Genomic DNA, 19,058 nt, shown 5'->3' with positions numbered 1-19,058 from the left:
GTCCACCCAGCCCGCACGCACCATGGTGCACGGTCACCCTCCGTCCACCCAGCCCGCACGCACCATGGTGACCTTCCCATCCAGCCATCACGTCCACCACAGTGACCATTCCACCTGGCCCTCACATCCACCCCAGGATCCTTTTGTCCAGCCCTCATGTCCTCTACTGATCCTCCCACTCAGCCCTCATTTCACACTGGCCTTCCCACCAGCCCTCATGTCCACCATGGTGGCCCTCCCACCCAGCCCTCACATCCAATATACTAACCCTCCCACAGCCCGTGGTCAGCACTGCTCCATCACCCCACACCACAGGATGCCCACGCTGGGTAGTGCACCCACTGCCCATCTACCCTGGCCCTGACCACACCCCTGCGTCCAGGCGTGGACACTCAGCACTGGCAGAGGCCGCGTCTGTCCGCAGAGGAGGACACCTCACTCTGTGTGGCCCAGATGCTCAGAGGGCACTGCTCCGTCAGGAGGAGACCAGAGCTCTGGGACAGTGTGGACCCACCCTGATCACACGGTGACGAGCAAAGGGCCCACGGCCACTGGGTGACCTGGGCCTGCCAGCAGCCCCTCAGGACAGGGCAGAGCTGCCCCGAGGCTTCCAGGCATCTTTATGGAAGGCGACCACTTCTTCTCCCGCGGAGTGGCTGAGAGGTTAGCAGCCAGGTGCTTTAGTCCCTGCACCAACCGGGCACCTCTACATGATGGAGAAATCAAACCCACACAGGGTGTCACCGAGCCACTTCAGACCTCAGCAGCCCTGGGGCACACAATGCTGCCCACAGCCGTTCCCAGACCACAGGCACCGGAGACGCTGCCTCGTCCCTCCCCTTGGAGCAGCACACGGGTTTGAACCTCTGAGCTTTCTGTAAGAAGCCCAACGCTCAACCTACGGTGTCCCCAGGGCTGCAGCAAGCCAGAAAAGAGACACTGTGTCATTCCACGGACACACATGCTGGAGGAAGCCAGGGCAGACATGATGAGGGCTGAGCAGTTGACAGGCTGTGGAACATTCTAGCATCGGCCATGGTGGTGGCATTGCCATAGATACACTGAAAGCCCCTGAGCTGTCACTCTTGATATGACTGTGTTATCTAAATGCACCTCAACAAGTTGTGGGTTTAAAAAAAAAATGCGGAGACATTGACAGGGGCCCATACCACCACCCACAGGCCAAGAACCCCAACTTCTCTGCACACAGGGGTCACCAAGTGTCTGTGGCTCCTGTGTGCCCAGAATCTTGGACAGGAAGGCCCTTAGCTCTTGGTGAGGTCTGAGTCATGGGTGAGCAGGGCCTGGTCTGTGGTTGGAAGGGGCTGGGTCAGGAGGGACCTGGACAGGAATGGGCAAGTTCTGGGATGGGAGATGCCTGGGCTGGAGTGGGAGGGAACTGGGCTGGAGTGGGAGGGCCTTGGCCCAAAGTGGGTGAGGCTACTATCAGAGGAGGGGTGTGGTCAGCTCCCACTCCAGGCTCTGAATCACACCCCCTCGACCACTGGGACAAGGAGCAGCCCTCAGTGTCCCCTCCCCGAAGGCAATGTCCTGCCCTGAGTCCACAGTTGTCCCAAAGCTTGTGTCCCTGGCAGGGCACTGGCCCCTCTCTGCCTGGGGGTGGGCAGTTCTTGATGGGTCTCTCGTGGCCCCAGGGTCTCCCCACTGCCCACCATGGGACAGTGGAAAGCTACAGAGTGGTCTTGAGACACAGCCAGGGGGCCATCCTTATGCCCATGGTCCCCTTCACCCCTCCACCCTTCTGCCATTCTCCGGGGCTGTGGAATCCAGTGTGCTCTGGCTTCGACACACCCCGCCCTGTGACCCTCGCTGTAGGAATGGGGTCACCAGGCCTTACACAAAGGAGAAGCCCTGTCTGCACCCGACACTGTGACTGCTGTTCTATGTGCCCCAAGTCTATGACCTGCACAGGTCAGACCCGTCCTCAGTCGCACCCACTCCAGGGGACAGAGTCCATCAGCAGCTCCCACAGGCCCTGCCCTGTTCAGGTGGAAGGGGGGCTGGTTCCACACAAAACTGGCCTTCAGAGGTGCTGAGGTCCCGTGGACACCATCCACTGGGCAGTCAGCCACGCCCAGCACTAATCCTCGCTGGTCTGTTTAGATTTGTGGTGACAAAGCTGGGGATTAAGGTGGTCACTGAGCCAAGAGGAAGCGGGGCAGGTGCCAGCCAGGCCGGGAGGTGCTAGGACCATCCCCCCCTCCCCCCCGCAGCAGCCCTGCCAGGGCTCCAGCCTCAGCCATTTCTCACAGAGTTCTGGACGTCAGTCCACATGGGGAGACCTTGGAGCATCCTTGGGGAAGGTGGGAAATGGTCGCTGTCCCAACCCTGCCCTCGTGAGGCCCGCACAGGCCTTCTCATTCCAAAACAAAGTGCCCTGGCACAGACTCAAGTGTCCCCAAAACATGTGTCAGCTCGGAGAGCCGTGGTTCTCGGGACAGCGGTCACCCTGTGCACTGCAGTCCTCGCCTCCCCGATGAGAATCACCCCTCATGACGGACTTGAGTGTGACCACTGGTCAGTTACAAGGGAACTGGGTGGGTGCAGCCCCAAATTGTGTCACCGCCCTGACAGGACGTAAAGCGAGGCTCCGGATGTAGCACCTTTGCTTCACAGGAGAGAAAAGGGGAGGAAGGGGAGTGGGGAGGGACCCCAGAGCCGGGCATGACCTCCGGGCGTAGACCAGGGACCGCGGAGGCCCCTCAGAGACAGGCAGGACCTTCAGATGTGGACCGGAGAGGCCAGGACGACACTCAGCTCTGAGGACACAATGGGCCTGCAGGTGCCGAGAGGGTGCAGGACGTCCTCCAGAATCGATGCAGAGAGGACCTCCCCAGAGCTGGTCCCCTGAAACCCAGCTTCCAGGCTCCCACACGCTGAGAGGGCCTGTCTGTTGATTAAACCCACCCCCTCATGGCATCTGATGAGGCAGCACCAGATGGAGGGCTGCAGGGCCGGGGAGGCATGCGTGCACCGCTCCAGCCTCCGCACCAGCCCAGCCGCCCTGTTAGCCTCCAGTCAGAGCCCCCACGGGATTAGCCAGGAGGGGACACAGGCTGTGCTGACAGGCTGTGGTCTCCCCACCCTCCCAGGTGGAGGTCCTGAGGCTGGGCACGTCCACAGTCCTGCAGGTGCTCAGTCCACGCTGCCCGGGGCCCTGCCCTGCCGGCCGCCTCCAGAGCCCATGCATGTGCGTGTGTGTCATGGCAGCAGCGCACAGCTCGTCAGTGTGGATGGATGTGCCAGTTCCAGAAAGATCCACAGCCCACACTCACTCGCATCTCCTCAGTCCAGCCCTGGATGGGCCCTGAGCCACAGGGGAGGAGGGGCATTGGGGTGCCGGAGTCTCTGAGAGGCTGGCCACTTGCTCCCAGCCTCGGAAAGCAGCCAGGCCCAGGCACCCAGGAGCGGGGGAACCAAGGTCCAGGCAGGAAGGGTGGGGAAGAGGCAGGCACCACCTCTACCTTCCTGGGAGCCAGCAGGGGCAGGCCCAGGGTGGCCCAGGGACAATGCCTGCTTGTTCCCAGGGGCATCTCAGCCTCAGCCGTGCCTGCTGCCCTGGAGGACACAGGGCTTATCGGACATCATTCCCGCCTGTGACCACCAGGTGCCCAGGGCACGAGAAGGTGCAGGAGCGGTGCCAGGGCTCCGGTGGACCGTCCAGCAGCTCTGCCAGCCTTGCCTGGGCCCTTGGGGACGTGCTGATCCCAGCCTGCAGGGCCCCTGGAAAGCACCACACGGTACTGTCCCGTCCACAGAAGCCCCTCAGTCAGTCATGGAGAGGTCCCCTTCAGACAGAGCCAGGCAGCTCAGCTTCACCACAGTGGACACGTGGCGTGGCCCCCCGAGGGCACCTTGATCCCACCGAAATAGGTCACACGACTAAGGAGGCCCAAGGCTGTGGATGGAACCCCCACACCTCAGAGCAAGTCCAAGTGTTTCAGAGCCCCGAGTCCTAGGGTGTGGGGGTCTGTGAGTGCTCAGTGTTACAGGTGAAAAGGACAGGTTCTAACGAGCCCGGGGTCAGTGGTGTTGGACGAGGACTGTGGCGGCAGCCGAGGAATGCTGATGACCCCTAACGGGACAGTGGTCAGGGGTTGGCCAGAGGGGCGGGCTTGCGGCTGAGGTTGAGATGGGACATCAGGACACGAACTCCTGACATCCTGCGGTCCCCGCGGTCCACGGGAAGAAGGAGCCAAGAGCCGGGGAGAAGACAGGCCAGTGGCTGTGCTGTCCCCCGTTCACACGGCCACATGCACAGACCCACCACAGAGCTGCGGTGGGCAAACATCGACACCTGAGAGGCTGCACCCGCCCAAGGCAGTGGCCTCACCTGCCCATGTGGAAAATCAGTCCACGGATGGACAGGTGCCCAGCCACACCACACGGCCACACAGCCACATGGTACCACTGTCCACCAAGCTGCCCCATCTGTCCCTGGGCCTCACTCATGTCCATGCACAGGTCCTCGTCCGCACCACGCATGGGGGACACCAGGTCACACAGCACTACCATCCATGGCAGACATCAAGGGACTACCCTTGACCACCAAGCTTTACGCCATCTGTCCCTGCACCTCCCCTGTCCCCATGACAGAGCGTCTGCACCAGGTAGAGGGCATCATGAATGAGGGGCCACTTGTCCCGTGTCCCAGCCCTGACAAGCCGAGAACCTCTACTTGTCCCCAGAAGCACCAGGAGTGGGCCCTGCAAGGCACTGAGGGGACACCGAGGCCCCATGGCCCGTGAGTGGGACAGAACCAGTGGCGGGAACTGGGGTTCTTTCCTTTCCTCTCCCCCATCAGACTTCGGCAGCCTGCAGGGCCACAGATGTATGGTGAAGGCCATTGCCCCGAGGAACCCCGACTCCCTGCCCTCAGAAGTGAGCCCCATCTCCTCAGGAAGGGCCTGGCCACACAGCCCGGGCCCCACGGCACTGTGGGTGCTCTCGATGGCAGGTTCAGGTCCTGCGTTGCCTGGGAGGCCCGCAGGCGCCCAGCCCCTTAACCTCCTGACTCACTGGGACATTAAACTGCCAAGATCTGCCCCTCGTCCCTTCCCACTGTCAGAGGCCACTCAGGGAGTCCCCATGCAAGGGCCCCAAAGCTCTACAGCCTGCCATGTGCTGGCATTGTAGTGGAGGACCCCATTAGGGAGAGGCTTTGGTGGGGACAGGGTGTTCCAAGACCCCTTCAGTGGAGACCTGACAGCTCAGGAGTGGAGGCTCTTATGTCAGGAACATGCCAAGGTGACTGTTCAGCCCCTGGACACTGTCCTCCTCAGGATGGGGCCGGCCAGGACCCCGAGAAGACCTCTGTGTGTGTATACATGCGTGACTCTGTCTACGTGTGTATGTCTGTGCCCGCGCCTTTGTGTGACTGTGTCTGTGTGCATCTTTGTGTCCTGTGTGTCTTGGGCTGTACGTGTGTGTCTCTGGGCCGGTATCGGTCGTGTGCGTGCGTGTGTGACCTTTGAGTGCAGGGGATGGCTACACGACCAGACCGTGGGGCCTGCCCAGCCTGCTATAACCCTCCATGGGCCTACGAGGCTCGCTCCCTTGGCCCAGGCCACATTTGTGCTCAAGATCAGATGACCGATGAGTCCCTCGCAGAGCTGGACCCACGTCCCTGTGCGAGCAGGCCCCTTCTCGTCAAGCCCACTTCAGTGTGGGGGGAGGGTGGGGGCAGCAGCTTCCTCCTACAATCCCCCCACGCACCTGAGCAGCTGTCCACCCCCCACAGGGCTGAGTGACCAACCCAAGGAGACATGGCCCCCAGCAACCAGCCCAAAAGCCTGAATACAGCCTGAGGACTGACCAAGATCATGGGGCCTTGGCTGCCCCCTGCCCCTACCCAGAGGGACTGCAGGCAGGGCTGTCGGGGACTGTGGTCACTGCACCAGGCACAGGAGGGCCTGTGTTGGGGGAGGAGCTGGTGGTGGTCAGGCTGGCCTGGTGGAGAGGCATCCAGGGACCCCAGCACTGGGCTTGTCCTTTCAGACCAGTCACACTCCACCTGGCCTCTAACCATGCCTGCACCGCTGGGCACCCCCAGGGAGGGTGTATTTAGAAGGCTCTGCAAGAGCACGTTGACATGACCGTGGGCAGTGCCTCCGACCTCCTAGTGACCTCTAGGGTGGCTGGCCACCCTGCACACATGCTCAGCCTGGCCTCAGCCTGGGAGTGTTAGGGTCCTGGGCAGGTCCCATTCTGCACAGGGCTGGGCAGGCCATCGTGCCACCCCTGCCCTCTGGGGTGAGAGGTCCGGCCAGTGGCACTGCCCTGGAACTGAGTGTGGGCCTGCGGGGGGCGTCCACGAGCCCTTAGCCAGCAGCCTCAGAAAGGGGGTGGGGAAGAGGGTCAGGCACACCCCCTGGGATGACAGGCACTGCTCAGGGCTCGTGGGAAGTCCTCCCTCACGTCTAGCTGCTTGTTCCTGTTACCACAGCGTCGGAACCGACCCATAGCTGACCCGCGGGCGGGTTTTCAGAGGCAGTTAATTGCACGAGAGGAGACTGCCCATCCTCCTGGGGAGCAGCTGGCCTTGAACTGCGAGCCTTCAGGATTGCAGAGCAGCTAACGTAAGTCTTCCTAAAAACTGTTTTCCTTTTTATTGTGATCTGAGTAAGAGTTTACAAAGTCAACGGTTTTCCACTCAAGCACTGGAGTGCGATTACAATCTCTACAGCAACCTCCGTCTTCGTTTCCTCCCCGTGACCCGCATGTCCCTCATCTTCCGTCCAGCCACTGCCCGCCTGCAGGGCTTTCTCCCGGTGCACCCTGCCCTCTTGACTTGCATGGCTGGTTATCCCAAGTAGCGGGCAGCCCCCGGCCACGCCTGCCACCTTCCAGCCTTCCAACCACCCTTCCCACATCAAGGCCCTCAGAGCAGGTGGCACAGAGGTCAGGCCCAGCCCCTCGGACTCCCCCCTGGGTCCCCTGGCCAGCTCCCTGGCTCATGGGGAGACTGGGAGCACAGGTCTTGTGTCCTCCCTGAGGGGGTGGGGACAGAGTGAACCCAGAGGCTGAGTTTGGGCTGGACACATCCAGAAAAGAGCAGCAAGGACAGGGCAGGGCAGCTGGAGGGGGGCATCTGTGTGGACGTGGGCACCACAGCCACACCTGCCAGCTGCACACATTGTGTGGGAGCTGCTAGCCAGTCCGGTCCCACCATGGACACCAATGGCCACTCTAAGGGTCTCCAGGAACTGCAGCTTCCTCCAGCTGGCCTCTGTCCTCCCGCACTGCTCAGGGCTATCCACGCCCTGTGGAGCCGCACCCTCTGTCCACGGGGGCCGTGGGGGAGGCCTGAGGAACACGAAGGACCCCCTTGCCAGTCCTCATGGGGACGGGTTTGGGCAGGCAGATTCAGGCCAGACTTGAAGGGACAGACTTCACCCAAGATGAGCGCCATATGGGCCCAGAGGAGGAAGTGACCAGTGCCGCCAGGACAGGCTTGAGTCCCCACGCCCCCTGAGCTGCTTACTCAATGCCTGGGCGGAGGGATAGGCACCCCTGGCCTCACCATCGGCAGCCTTGATCTGCCAGATGGCAGCCCTGACCACAGGAAGCAGGCCAGCACTTCCTCCTGGTGGCACCACTGACCTCACAGCAAGCTTCAGAGTGGCTGGACTCGGCTAAACCAGGTTCCGGAAGAGCAACTGCCTACCCCCGCCTCCCACAAGGCCATGTCCACATGGAGGTTTGCAAAATTGGGACAGTACCCCACCCAGCCCCCAGGAGACTACGGAGCAGGCGTTTTGGGGGTTAAAGCCAGGCTCAGGCAGACCTGAGGGGAGAGAGAACAATGAGTCGGGGGGCCCACGTCGGAGCCTCCCAGGACAGTGTCACAGTGGGCAGGGAGAGCAGGCCAGACACCCCCACGGAGTCCAGCAGAAAGGCTCAGGAGGATGGACGTCAGGGCACCAGGGCCAGGACAAGCCCAGGACATCACGGGAAGTCACTCCAGGCCCTGAAACCCTGCAGTGAGGTTCCCACCCTCACCCTGGCCAGCGGCCATCAGCCTCCTGTCCTTGAAGCTCCTCCTGGTCCAGACCACAGTCACCCCCTGAGGAAGGACAGGAGGATAGAGAGAAACCCCAATGCTGGGCCAGCTCTCCAGAGCATGTCCTGCTCCACAGACACCCAGAGCCCAGGGCAGGAGCAAACTTTCCATCTCTGTCAGATGGAGACATGGACACTGAGGGCCCAGCTCCTAGAAGGTGCCGCTGATCAGGGACGGGGCACGAAGGCAGACTTGCCAATATCCAGACTCATGCGTGCACCCAGGAAGGCCCGAGACCCCAACCCCCAGCTCACTGGCCACCAAGGAGCCCTCTTTGCCCTGAGCACGACCTCTGGGAGCCCCCTCCCCTCTGAGCTGGTTCCCCATCTGCCTGTGAGCAGATGTTTGGATAGGTGTCATCTGATCACCTGCCATCCACAGGTGATGCGGCAGACAGGCGGCCCCAGAAGGGCTTTCTCTGTTCCTGTCTCAGGTGCCAAGACCCCCGATGTCCCGTGGTCCAATCTGGTCAACTTTCAGCACATCCCAAGCTAGGCTTCCACCTCCCCCACCACGGAAATGGACTCTGCCTGGCCGGGTGAACGGACAGCTGAGATCAGCCTCCACTTTTAAACCCTTTCCAACTGTCTATCAGCAGACACCTGTGTGTGTCCACCATGGACATGATCTGGACCAGGTGCCCAAACACCTACTCACCATGCTCTATGTCGAAGCCCTCCCTCCACACAATCTACCAGCAGGACAGCACGCAGCCTGCTCTTGTCAATGTGGTGGTCACTGCAGTCCCCAGAGCAGACCACCACCCCTCCAGCTCCCGTGGGCAGCACCTCCTGGCAGTCTCCTACCCCAGAGCCAGAGGGACCATGGAAGCCAAGGCTGGTGGAGGTGGTGTGTGTGGAGACTGACCGCAGGGGCCTGGGGAGCCTCCTGGAGGAAGCTGGACTTGGGTCCCCACCTCACAATGCACACACGTGCAAACCCCTACGTCTGAGGGTGCAGACTCAAAACAAGGCCCCAAATTCTAGAAGAAAATGTGACGAGCCCCTTTAACGTCAACGTGGAGGGAGGTTTCCGAGTCACGACTCACAAACAGCATTCATCTGAGGACATAGAGGTGGCCTGCAGGGGGGGGGAGAACATTCTGCTTCTCCCCACATGGCCATGGGACCCTTAGGGGGTCTGCCTTTCAGATGCCCCGTGTGTAAGAGGCGCAGTTTCCGTCCATCTGCTAAATGAGAAGGGAATCTTCCCCCAAGGCCCCACACCAAGTCCACAGATACCTCCCCACACAAGGAAAATGGTCCCACATGCACCTCATTGTTGACTGAGGGACCCCAGAACTGAAGGACAGAGGCCAAACATCAAGAAACATCAAGAAACTGGGAGGAAGTATGAGCAGATTGTGTGTGCAAATGTACGTGCGTGCGTGTGTGTGTGTGTGTGTGCAAGCCTGTGTGTATGCGTAAACATATGGGTGTGTGTGCATGCACTTGTGCAAGCGTGTGTGCCAACATGTGGGGATGTGCACGTGCCTGTGTGTAAGCATGTGTGTGTCCATGTGCAAGCATGTTTGTACATGCCTGTAAGCATGTGGATAAGTGCCCATGTGCAAAAGTATGTGCACACACATGGTATGTGCATGTGCCTGTGTGTGCAAGCATGTGGATGTGTGCCCGTGTGCAAGCATGCATGTGTAAACATGGGGATATGTGCCCATGTAAAAGCATGTGTGTGCAAATATGTGAGTATGTGCACGTGCACATGTGAAATACACGTGTGGAGCAGGCGTTTACATCTGTGTGGATCAGTGTGAAAGTGGGCATACACAAATACCTGTGTGCTTGTACACAGGCTTGTACGTGGATATGTGTGTAAGTCTGTGTGCACACACGTGGGCACACACATGTGTACAAACATGTGCATTCATGTCTGTGTCCAAGCATTTCTCTGTGTGTGTGTGCGCACGCAAGCAAGCATGTGTGTACAAGCATGTGCGCCCATGTGTGGGGTGTGTGCCGTGTGCATATGCCCTGGGCACACATAGTCCCACAGAGTAGGTGACTTAGATGGCAGGATCACCCCTAGGCACTCAGTTCACGTCGATCCTCGGGGTTTACAGGCTCAGAAGCCTGCACTCCGAACCCACCAGGTGCTGAGGGAGGATGGGCAGTCTTCTCCCGTGGGATTTACTGCCTCTGAAAACCTCCTGGAGGGTCAGCTGCGGGTCAACTCCAACTTGATGGCACAGAACAAGTCGTACTCTGAACACTGGCAGCACTGCGAGGCTCTGGGGGGACCCCCTCGTCTCCCCACTCCTGGAGCTGCTGCAGGCCTCAGCTGGCAGCTACGTCAGGGTGGCATCCTTCCCATCTGTGATCTTCCTCATCTATCAGATGCCACTGGGAGCTCAGGGCTGCCCACTCCCGAGTGATCACACGGAACTGACAGCTCCCCATGATGCTCGCTCAAGGCCTGAACGGAAGTCACAGGACATTCATGCGCTGTGAAGACGTTACCACCCCACCGACAGCCTCGTGTGCAAACCTTCCACTTCCACAAACTGTTTTAGGAAAGGAGAGGAGAGGAATTCTCTCAGGAACTGGAGTTGGGCATCAGCATCCAGCCAGGGCCCATGACACGAGTAGACATCACATGCCCACCACGGTGGACCTGCCCACCGCAAGGCCATGGCTGGAGTCATTCCAGAAATTCAGCCAATCTCTCTCTTTGGCTGAGTCAGAGCCGAGTGCTCCTGATGGCAGCCAGAGACAGCTCTCGGGTATCCCAGGGAAGCCCTGGGACTCCACCCGGGCACTGCAGTGACACAGCCAGCAGGCCCCCAAATCAGTGACAGGCTGAGGAAAGGCCAGCTCACCCACTCCTGAGGCAGAGGGAGACCCTTGGGTGCTGCTTCTTTCTGACCACCAGGCCCTGCCCCCCATGGTCTGCACCTCGTCATCAGGGAGCAGAGTCAAGGCCCAGCGTAGGGAGGAGCTGAAGGACGCTGGCCACCAGCGCCAAGGTCACAGAAGACAGGAGGACGAGTGTCCAGACCAGAGGGGACCAAGGCACCAAATCACCTGAATGCAGAGCCGGAGCTCCTGCAGATCGGGACGCTGTGTTCACCTGGTGGACACGGAGCTACAGAGTCAGCCCACAGGCAGCGGAAGACGGGCGGGCTCCTTCCACGTGGTTTACAGCCTCGGAAAACCTCCTGGGGGGGGGGGTCAGCAGGGGTCCGTTCTACTTGGCGACAGTGAGAGTTTGCATGGGGGTCCTGGTGGTGCGGTGGTGAAGCACTTGGCCACTGAGGGAAAGTGCAACCACCTGAATGCACTCAGCAGCTCCAAGGGAGGACAGACAGACCTCATCCGTCAGAGGTGACTCACGACACGGCTCGCCTCCAGCTTCTCAGGGCCGGGCATCTCCCCGGGAGCACACTGCCTCACTCACCTCTCTTGGAGCCGCTGCTGGATTTGAACCCCTCGTCTTCTCATTAGCAGCCTGAGATGGTATGCACTATGCCACCAGGGCTCCTTCCTCAAGGTAGCAGCCTAGAACCACCTTGGGCAGTCCTGCCTGTTACGTGAGGTCAGCAGGAGTTAAACACTGACCTAACAGCAGGGGAAGATTGCGGGGCCGGGCTCTGGTGGTCCCTGGGTGAGACGGTTTGTACCCTGCTCCGAACTGAGAGGTCAGCAGTTCCAACTCATCAGCTGCTCGATGGGAAACAAGGGATGGTGATCTGTGTCCACGAGTCCAGTCCTGGGAGCTGTGCGAGGAAGCTCCACCTTCCAGAGGGGCCGAGAGCAGGGGTGATGGGCAGCTGACAGACCGCGGCATCTGCATCTTATGGAAAAGGCCGAGTTGTTGTTGCCTTCAGAGTTGAAGCCGACCTAAAGCTGAGCCTCTGTCCATCAGAGGTCGTAAGTCGCACCACAGGGAACTGCCATCCTTCCGCAGAACAGCTGGTGGATTTGAACTTCATGCCTTTGGTGTCACATCACAGCCTCTTATCACTAAGTCACCAGCACTCTCTGAGTGGGGACAAGACAGCACACAACAGGGTGTTTTCATCTGATGGGAACAGCCCAGTGTGTCATGGACGGCACAGTGTGTCACGGACCGCATAGTGTGTCACGGATGGCATAGTGTGTCACAGACGGCACAGTGTGTCACGGACGGCATAGTGTGTCAAGATGAAGACCACCATAGGTCTCCAAGAAGATCAAGAAACCAGCTGGAATGGAGGCAGGTCAGCCAAAGGTGCAGATGACACAAAGACGGGGTCCACTGCCCTTGTCATCCTCTCCTGCACATGTGTCACCAAGAAACAATCTCGGCTTCTGGGCAAAAGTGTGCATGGTGAGTGTGAGCACCAGCAGGGTGTACATCAGGGTGAGCACGAGCCGGGTGTGAATGAGCCAGGTGTGCACCAGTGGGGTGTGCTTCAACGGGCTGTGCACCAGTAGAATTGCACAAATGGGGTGCGCCACCAGCAGGGTGTGCCCCAGGGAGGCGTGCATCAGCAGATGCATACTAGTGGGGTATACACGATCAGGGCATGCATGACCAGGCTGTGCACCAATGGGGTGTGCATCAGCAGGTGTGCACAAGCAGGGTGTGTACCAGTGGAGCATCCACCAGCAGGGTGTACACCAGCACACTGTGCATCAGCAGGTGTGCACCAGTGGGCTATGTATCAGTGTGTGTGCACGAGCAGGGTGTGCAACATCAGGTGTGTACCAGAAGTGTGCATCAGCGAGTATACATCAGCGGTTGTGCACCAGTGGAGCGTCCACCAGCAGGGTGTGCATCATAGCACTATTTTTAAGACCTAAGAGGAAGTGTCTCTGCGTCAGCAAGGAAAGAGTCCAGAAAGTTACAACCAGGAACATCGTGGAAGCCTCACAGCTGCCCGAGCCTGTCTGCCGGGAGGAGGAGAAGGGAGGATGTGGGAAGAGCTCCCAAGAGGTCCAATGACACAAGAACACAGACATCTCCCCACAGCCTCGTTCTGCCAGTGACGCATGTGGACAGGCCCCGATGGGCAGCAGTCGACTGTCCCAGACACGGTCTCTGTAACCCTCACCTGAGAAGGTGGGACCACACAAACACAGGGTCTGTGCTCACGGAGGGGAGCAGAGTTTGCTAATGGTGTAAACAGGGACAGAGTCTTGGGTGGGATCACGCAGACTTGCTGTGTGGTCACGAAGGCGGGAGCGGTCAGTTTGGGCATCTCAGCAGGCTCACACTGACACAGCCCAGGAGTGGACAATGGAGGCCTCACCACTAAGAAAACACCACCTGAGTGAGCGCACCCTTGGGCTGGAGATTCCTACAAGGACAGACAGACGGCGAGAGAGGACGGATGCCCCCTGAGCAGAGGTGGAGGCAAACCCGAGCTGGGAGCCCGGGCGAGCTGGGTTCCTGGCCCACAGAGCTGGTGCTGAAGGCCCCTGTCCCACCGTGCTGTCAGCGTCCGTCCCTCTGTCAGCGTCCGTCCCTCCTGCATGTCAGCATCTGTCCCTCCGTCAGCGTCCGACCCTCCGTCAGCGTCCGTCCCTCCGTCAGCGTCCGTCCTTCTGTCAGCATCTGTCCCTCCATCAGCGTCCGTCCCTCCTGCATGTCAGCGTCTGTCCCTCCGTCAGTGTCCGTCCTTCTGTCAGTGTCCGTCCCTCCATCAGTGTCCGTCCCTCCTGCACACCTCTGGGCCAAGACGTACTAGCAGAGCCAGGCCCCGTGGCGCGCAGCGGTGGTGTTGTTGTCTTTGTTGTCGGGGACCCTTGAGCCGGGTTCAACTCACAGCTGTGCCTCCAGGGTCTTCAGAGGCAGTACTCACACAGGAGCTGACTGCCCATGTTTGTCCCACGGAGCAGGGGGTGATTTAAACCTGGTGCCTTGGGGTTGACAGCGGATGCATGTTACTAACGGGCTATTCCTTGGAGAGAGGCAGCAGGCTTGGACAAGTGAGGGGAGAGTGGAGGAGAAAAAGACATCAGCTGAGAACAGATGGACACAGTGACAGCAGCGATGGGCTTGAGAGTGTCCGTCGATGAGGGTGGCACAGACGGTCAGTGTTCAGATCTGTCATCTGTGGGGTCGCTTCAAGTCATACCCAACTCAAGACCACCAAACACTGAGCTCCCTGCTGGCCTGGACGAGATGAGCAGAGCCGCCTGTAACACTCACCTGAGCAAAGGCCGAGAGTGTGAAGCAGAGGGTCAGTGGGAGGCCCACCGTGGCCCGAGAAGAGGCCGTCCTGACCCCAGCTGTCCCCCCCGAGCACTTGCCAACCGGAATGGCAACCTGTTGCTTCCTTAAGAAACCCCAAGTTGTGGGATTGTGTGTGAGTTCCATGCGGTCACTGCAGCAGATCCGCGGCCCCAGGAAGAAAGCAGAGACAGCCGTGGACAGGCAGGAGGCATGGCAACAGCTGGGAAACGTGCTTTGTGGTAGCTGGTGCTAGCATCGGTGGGCATGTCTGACCTCGCTGGACTCAGCTTCGTGCTGCTGGGGCTACTGCTGGGGATCTTGGCCCTGCCCACGTCCGTGGGGTCAGGGGCCCTACACATCACCACCCTGTCTCACCCTGGGGAAGGTGCGTAACATGCGACAGCCGCAGCCACCCCTGAGCACTGGAACTGACCATGTGGCCGTGGGCTGGCTTTCCAGCTGAAGGTGACTTCTGAGCAACCACTAACCCAACACCTGCTGAAACTTGCTCATTTCTCAACAGTCACTCCAGACAGCAGCCCATTTCCCCGTTTCCTGAGCGAAGAACCTGAGGCTCACGTGGGTTAAGTAAATGGCCACAGAGCTTGAGGGTGGTTCTAGCTGTGGACCTGTGACTGACCACACACCATCAAGTATGCACAGTGACTTAGAAAAAATACACACAAACGCACACGCATCAGCTCCAATTCAAAGCAAGCCCACGAGTAACAGGACCCGTGCCACCCGCTCCACATCTGCTGAGCCCAGCCCGCTGTAGCCAGTGTCAATCTGTCGGGCCAAGAGGCTTCCTCCTCCTCGTTGACTCTCCACCACTTCGCCGAGGATGATGCCCTCCAGGGACTGGTCCTACGGTTGAACTCGGTCCCCCAAATATACACACCCTAATCTCAGCCAAGAAAGGTGTGCGGCAGGGCTGTATTCTCCCTCCACACCTCGCCGATCTGTATGCAGAACAAATCATTGAGAAGCTGGACTTTGTAAAGAGGAGTGTGGCATTGGGATGAGAGGAAGACTCATCAATAACCTGTGTAGTCGGTACAACTCAGCTCACCAAAAGTGAGGACTTTAGATGCTTCCTACAAAAGGTCAAAGACTCCAGGCTTCAATATGGATTACATCTCAACCCCAAGCAGACAGACATCCTCACCACTGGGCTATCTGGCAATATCAGATAGAGAAGAGGCCTAAGTTAGGAATGAGTTCATCTTCCTGGGATCCACAATCAATACACTTGGTAGCTGCAGTCAGAAAATAAAAAGATGAGCCTCGCTGGGGAAGTCTGCCGTCAAGGACCCCTCCCAAGCACTAAAGAGCAACGACGTTAGTTTACAGATTAAGCTGTTCCGATGCAAACTCTGGTCTTCTCAGTTGCTTGCATCTGAAAACTGGGCAATGACGGAGGATGACAGAAGAAGAATCGAGGCCTTTGAGTTGTGGTGCTGGGGCAGAGTGCCGGCTAGCCCATGGACTGTCTGTCCCGGAGAAGGTGAAGCCAGGGTGCTCTTTGAAAGCAAGGATGGTACAAATGCCTCAAATCCTTTGGGCATGGTGCTAGGAGAGGCTAGTCCTTGGGAGGGGGCATCATGTTTGGCAAGGGGGAGACACAGAGTCAGTGAAAGTACGGATGACCCTCAACAAGACGGACTGACACAGTGACTGCAGCAACGGGGCTCAGGTGAGTCCGAGGTGGTGAGGATGGCTCAGGGCAGGCCAGGTCCACAACCACTGTCCACAGGGACACTGTGATTTGCTGTCGACACAATGGCACCTAACATAAACAGCGTAGCAGTTATGATCTCACTCGGCAACTGGTTTCTATCATTTATTTATTCATTAACAGTTTTATTATTCATATATATTATGTTTCATGCATGTACATTGGGTTTTATAAAATCTTTTTTTTACATTCTATTTCATTTCCTATCATGAACTATTTTATTTTACATTGTGTCATAAAGTTAATCACCACTGACCTATGTCCACTACTACCTCGTCTTTTCAGGTCCCCACTGGATCTTTCCCAATTCTTTTACCGCCTCCCTCCACCCACCAAACTCTGCAAGCCTTGATTTCCCCCCCTCAGCCCCCTCTACTTCCCTCTTTGGACATTCGCCCACATCTTACGAGTTGTCCTATTTTTACATCATGGTCTTATGCAGCATTTGTCCTTACAAGGCTGAGTTACTTCACTCATCATAATGCTCTCTCTCTCATAAGGCCTCTCACATGTTACCTAGAATTTTTCTTTCTAAATCTTAGTCCTAAGTGTTACAAGGTATTCCATGGTGTGAATGTGTCAGTTATTTTAATACAAAGTATCAGTGAAGGATGTGTCTTGAGTCCATTTCTTTTGAGATATGAAAGTAGATAAACAAGCAAATGATCGAGCAGAGGAAGGGCAATATCACATGAAGATCACCAAGGGGCTGACGGATAGAACACGCGGAGACAAGACACTTCCTCCAGGGCCAGAGAGAAAGCCTCCCTCCCCGAGAGCCAGCGCCCTGAATTCAGACTTCCAGCACCCAAAGCATTGCTAGGATGCTAATAAAAAAGTAGCAGTTCAAACCTACTAACAGTGAAAGACAGGAAATCTGTTCCCATAAAGTTCACACCTTTGAAAGCCTCATGGCATGACCTACTCTGTCCTACAGGGTGCCTGTGCGTGGCTTGTTTCTTTTTAGCCTCTTCAACTAGAAGCTAAATGAACTGTTGTTTGTTAAAGCCCTTTACTTGTGATCATAGAGCTTTAAGTGTTTGCTCCAGAGGGTCAAGGACTGCAGCCTTCAGCGTAGATTACATCTCAACATCAAGAAAACAAAAATCCTCACCACTGGACCAATAGGCAGCATCATGACACATGATGGAGAAAAGACTGGAATTGTCCATTATGTAACCTTCCTTGTATCCATAATGAGCACCCTTGGTACCAGCAGTGAGGCGTTCAGGGGATATATTGCACGGGGAAGGTCTGCTCTCCAAATTACTAAAGAGCAATGGTGCTCTGGAAGTCAGTCACTGATCAACCAATTAGAAGAGATTCCTATGTGTCCATTCCCCCCAAAAAAGGTGACCCTACAAAATTAAAAAATTATTGAACAATATCAATTATATCACATACAAGTCCTATTGAAGGTAATTTTAAAAGATTTACAGATATATATCAATAGGGAACATCCAGAAACTCAAGCTGGATTCAGAAGGGGCCGTACAAGGTCCATCACTGCTGACGTCAGATGGCACTCGGCTGAAAGCAGAGACGTCCAGCAACATGGTGCCTTGTGTTTTATTGACCATGCTACAGCATTCAACTATGTGGATCATAATAAATGACGGATAACACAGTGAAGAATGGGAATCTCAGCACCTCTTCATTGTGCTAACGTAGAACCTGTATACAGACCTGGAAGCAGCCGTTCAAACAAAAGCGGGGGACACTGCACGGCTGAAGATCAGGACAGGCGTGTGTTCAGTGCCGCATCCTTTAACCATCCCTGTTCGATCTGTGGAAATGCTTTCTTCCGTTGCCACTGCTTGTTAGGAACACCTCCCGTGAGGTAGATATCCCGATCCTTCGATCTCTGCCAGGCCTTGTGCACAGCTCCTAGGCTTAGAGCGAGCAAGCAGCAGCCACAGAAGCAAGCATTTTCTACTCTGCCTCCACTTCAGGCCTCAGCCCAAGTGTGGCACACCTGCGCGCTGAATCCAGCTGAGACACGGCCTTCACCTGGGACACTGGCCTGCCAGCTGTGCGTGTCAGCTGGAAGGCTCAAGCACCCACCCAGGGCCCCACCCTGTCAGGCTGCCACTGGCTTCAGATGGGTCCTGTCCTCTGATATTCCGTGTGCCTGCTTTGCTCTCAGAGCAGACACACTAAACTGTGGGAAAATGGTCCAGAAACAGAAGCTCAGAGACAAGGATGTTCCTCCAGAACCACCAGGAAAGCCTCCCCTGGGCCTGGTGCTGGGATTCGGACATGGAGCCTCCTGAACTGGGACCTCATCTGTCCGTGTGTTGGACTGACGGACTGATCTGCGTATCGCTAACTACCTTGTAGCTTGGGTGTCTGTAGACTTGCTTGTTTACAATTGTTCTAATTGGTTCCGCACTTGTCTGTCGGTTTGCTGTACTGAAATAACTTGTGGGTGCTGTGATGCTGAAAGTGGTGTCATCAGTGTGTCAAATGCCACAAGAGTCACCCATGGTGGACAGGATTTAGTAGAGCTCTCAGATTAATACAGATTAGGGAACAGAATAGGCCATCCACTTCTGAAATAGCAGGCCTCTGAATATGAACAATTGAGGAACACGGATAGTGATGGTCTTAGAAGTAGATCCCAGACTGAAAGTCAATCAAAACGAGGAGAAACAGTTGCCAATGTCCTTTAATAGCTGGACCATGGAATGTACAAAGTACGAATGTTATAAAAGTAGAGGTTGTGAAAATCTAAATGGAACACATGAACGTCCATATTCTAGGCATTAGTGAAATGAGATGGACTGGCTTTAGCCACTTTGAATTAGACAATCACATGCGACACTAGGCTAAGGATGAAAAACAGGAAAAATGATGTTGCATTCAGAGTTAAAAAGACAATTTCAAGTTCTCTTCTGAAGTGCAATGCTGTGACAGTATTATCCACATGCACACACAAAAGATTAGTATTCAAATATATGCACCACAAATGCTGGCGAGGTTGTGGAGAAACTGGAGCCCTGATTCACTGTTGGTGGGAGTGTAAAATGGTGCAACCCCTGTGGAAAGCAGTATGGCGCT

The 19,058-nt window shown here is 57.0% G+C and overlaps 1 protein-coding gene across 1 annotated transcript in view; it reads right to left on the bottom strand.

Annotated features, from left to right (window-relative positions):
* Positions 1-19,058, bottom strand: part of KCNQ1 (potassium voltage-gated channel, KQT-like subfamily, member 1) — a 313,853-nt gene that overhangs the window by 258,606 nt on the left and 36,189 nt on the right. The window lies entirely within an intron of this gene.

This window comes from Elephantulus edwardii, unplaced genomic scaffold (assembly GCF_000299155.1).
Source record: "Elephantulus edwardii isolate Elephantulus edwardi_28Jun2011 unplaced genomic scaffold, EleEdw1.0 scaffold00126, whole genome shotgun sequence".
Lineage (NCBI taxonomy): Eukaryota > Metazoa > Chordata > Mammalia > Macroscelidea > Macroscelididae > Elephantulus > Elephantulus edwardii.
This window is presented reverse-complemented; position numbering and strand designations above follow the sequence as displayed.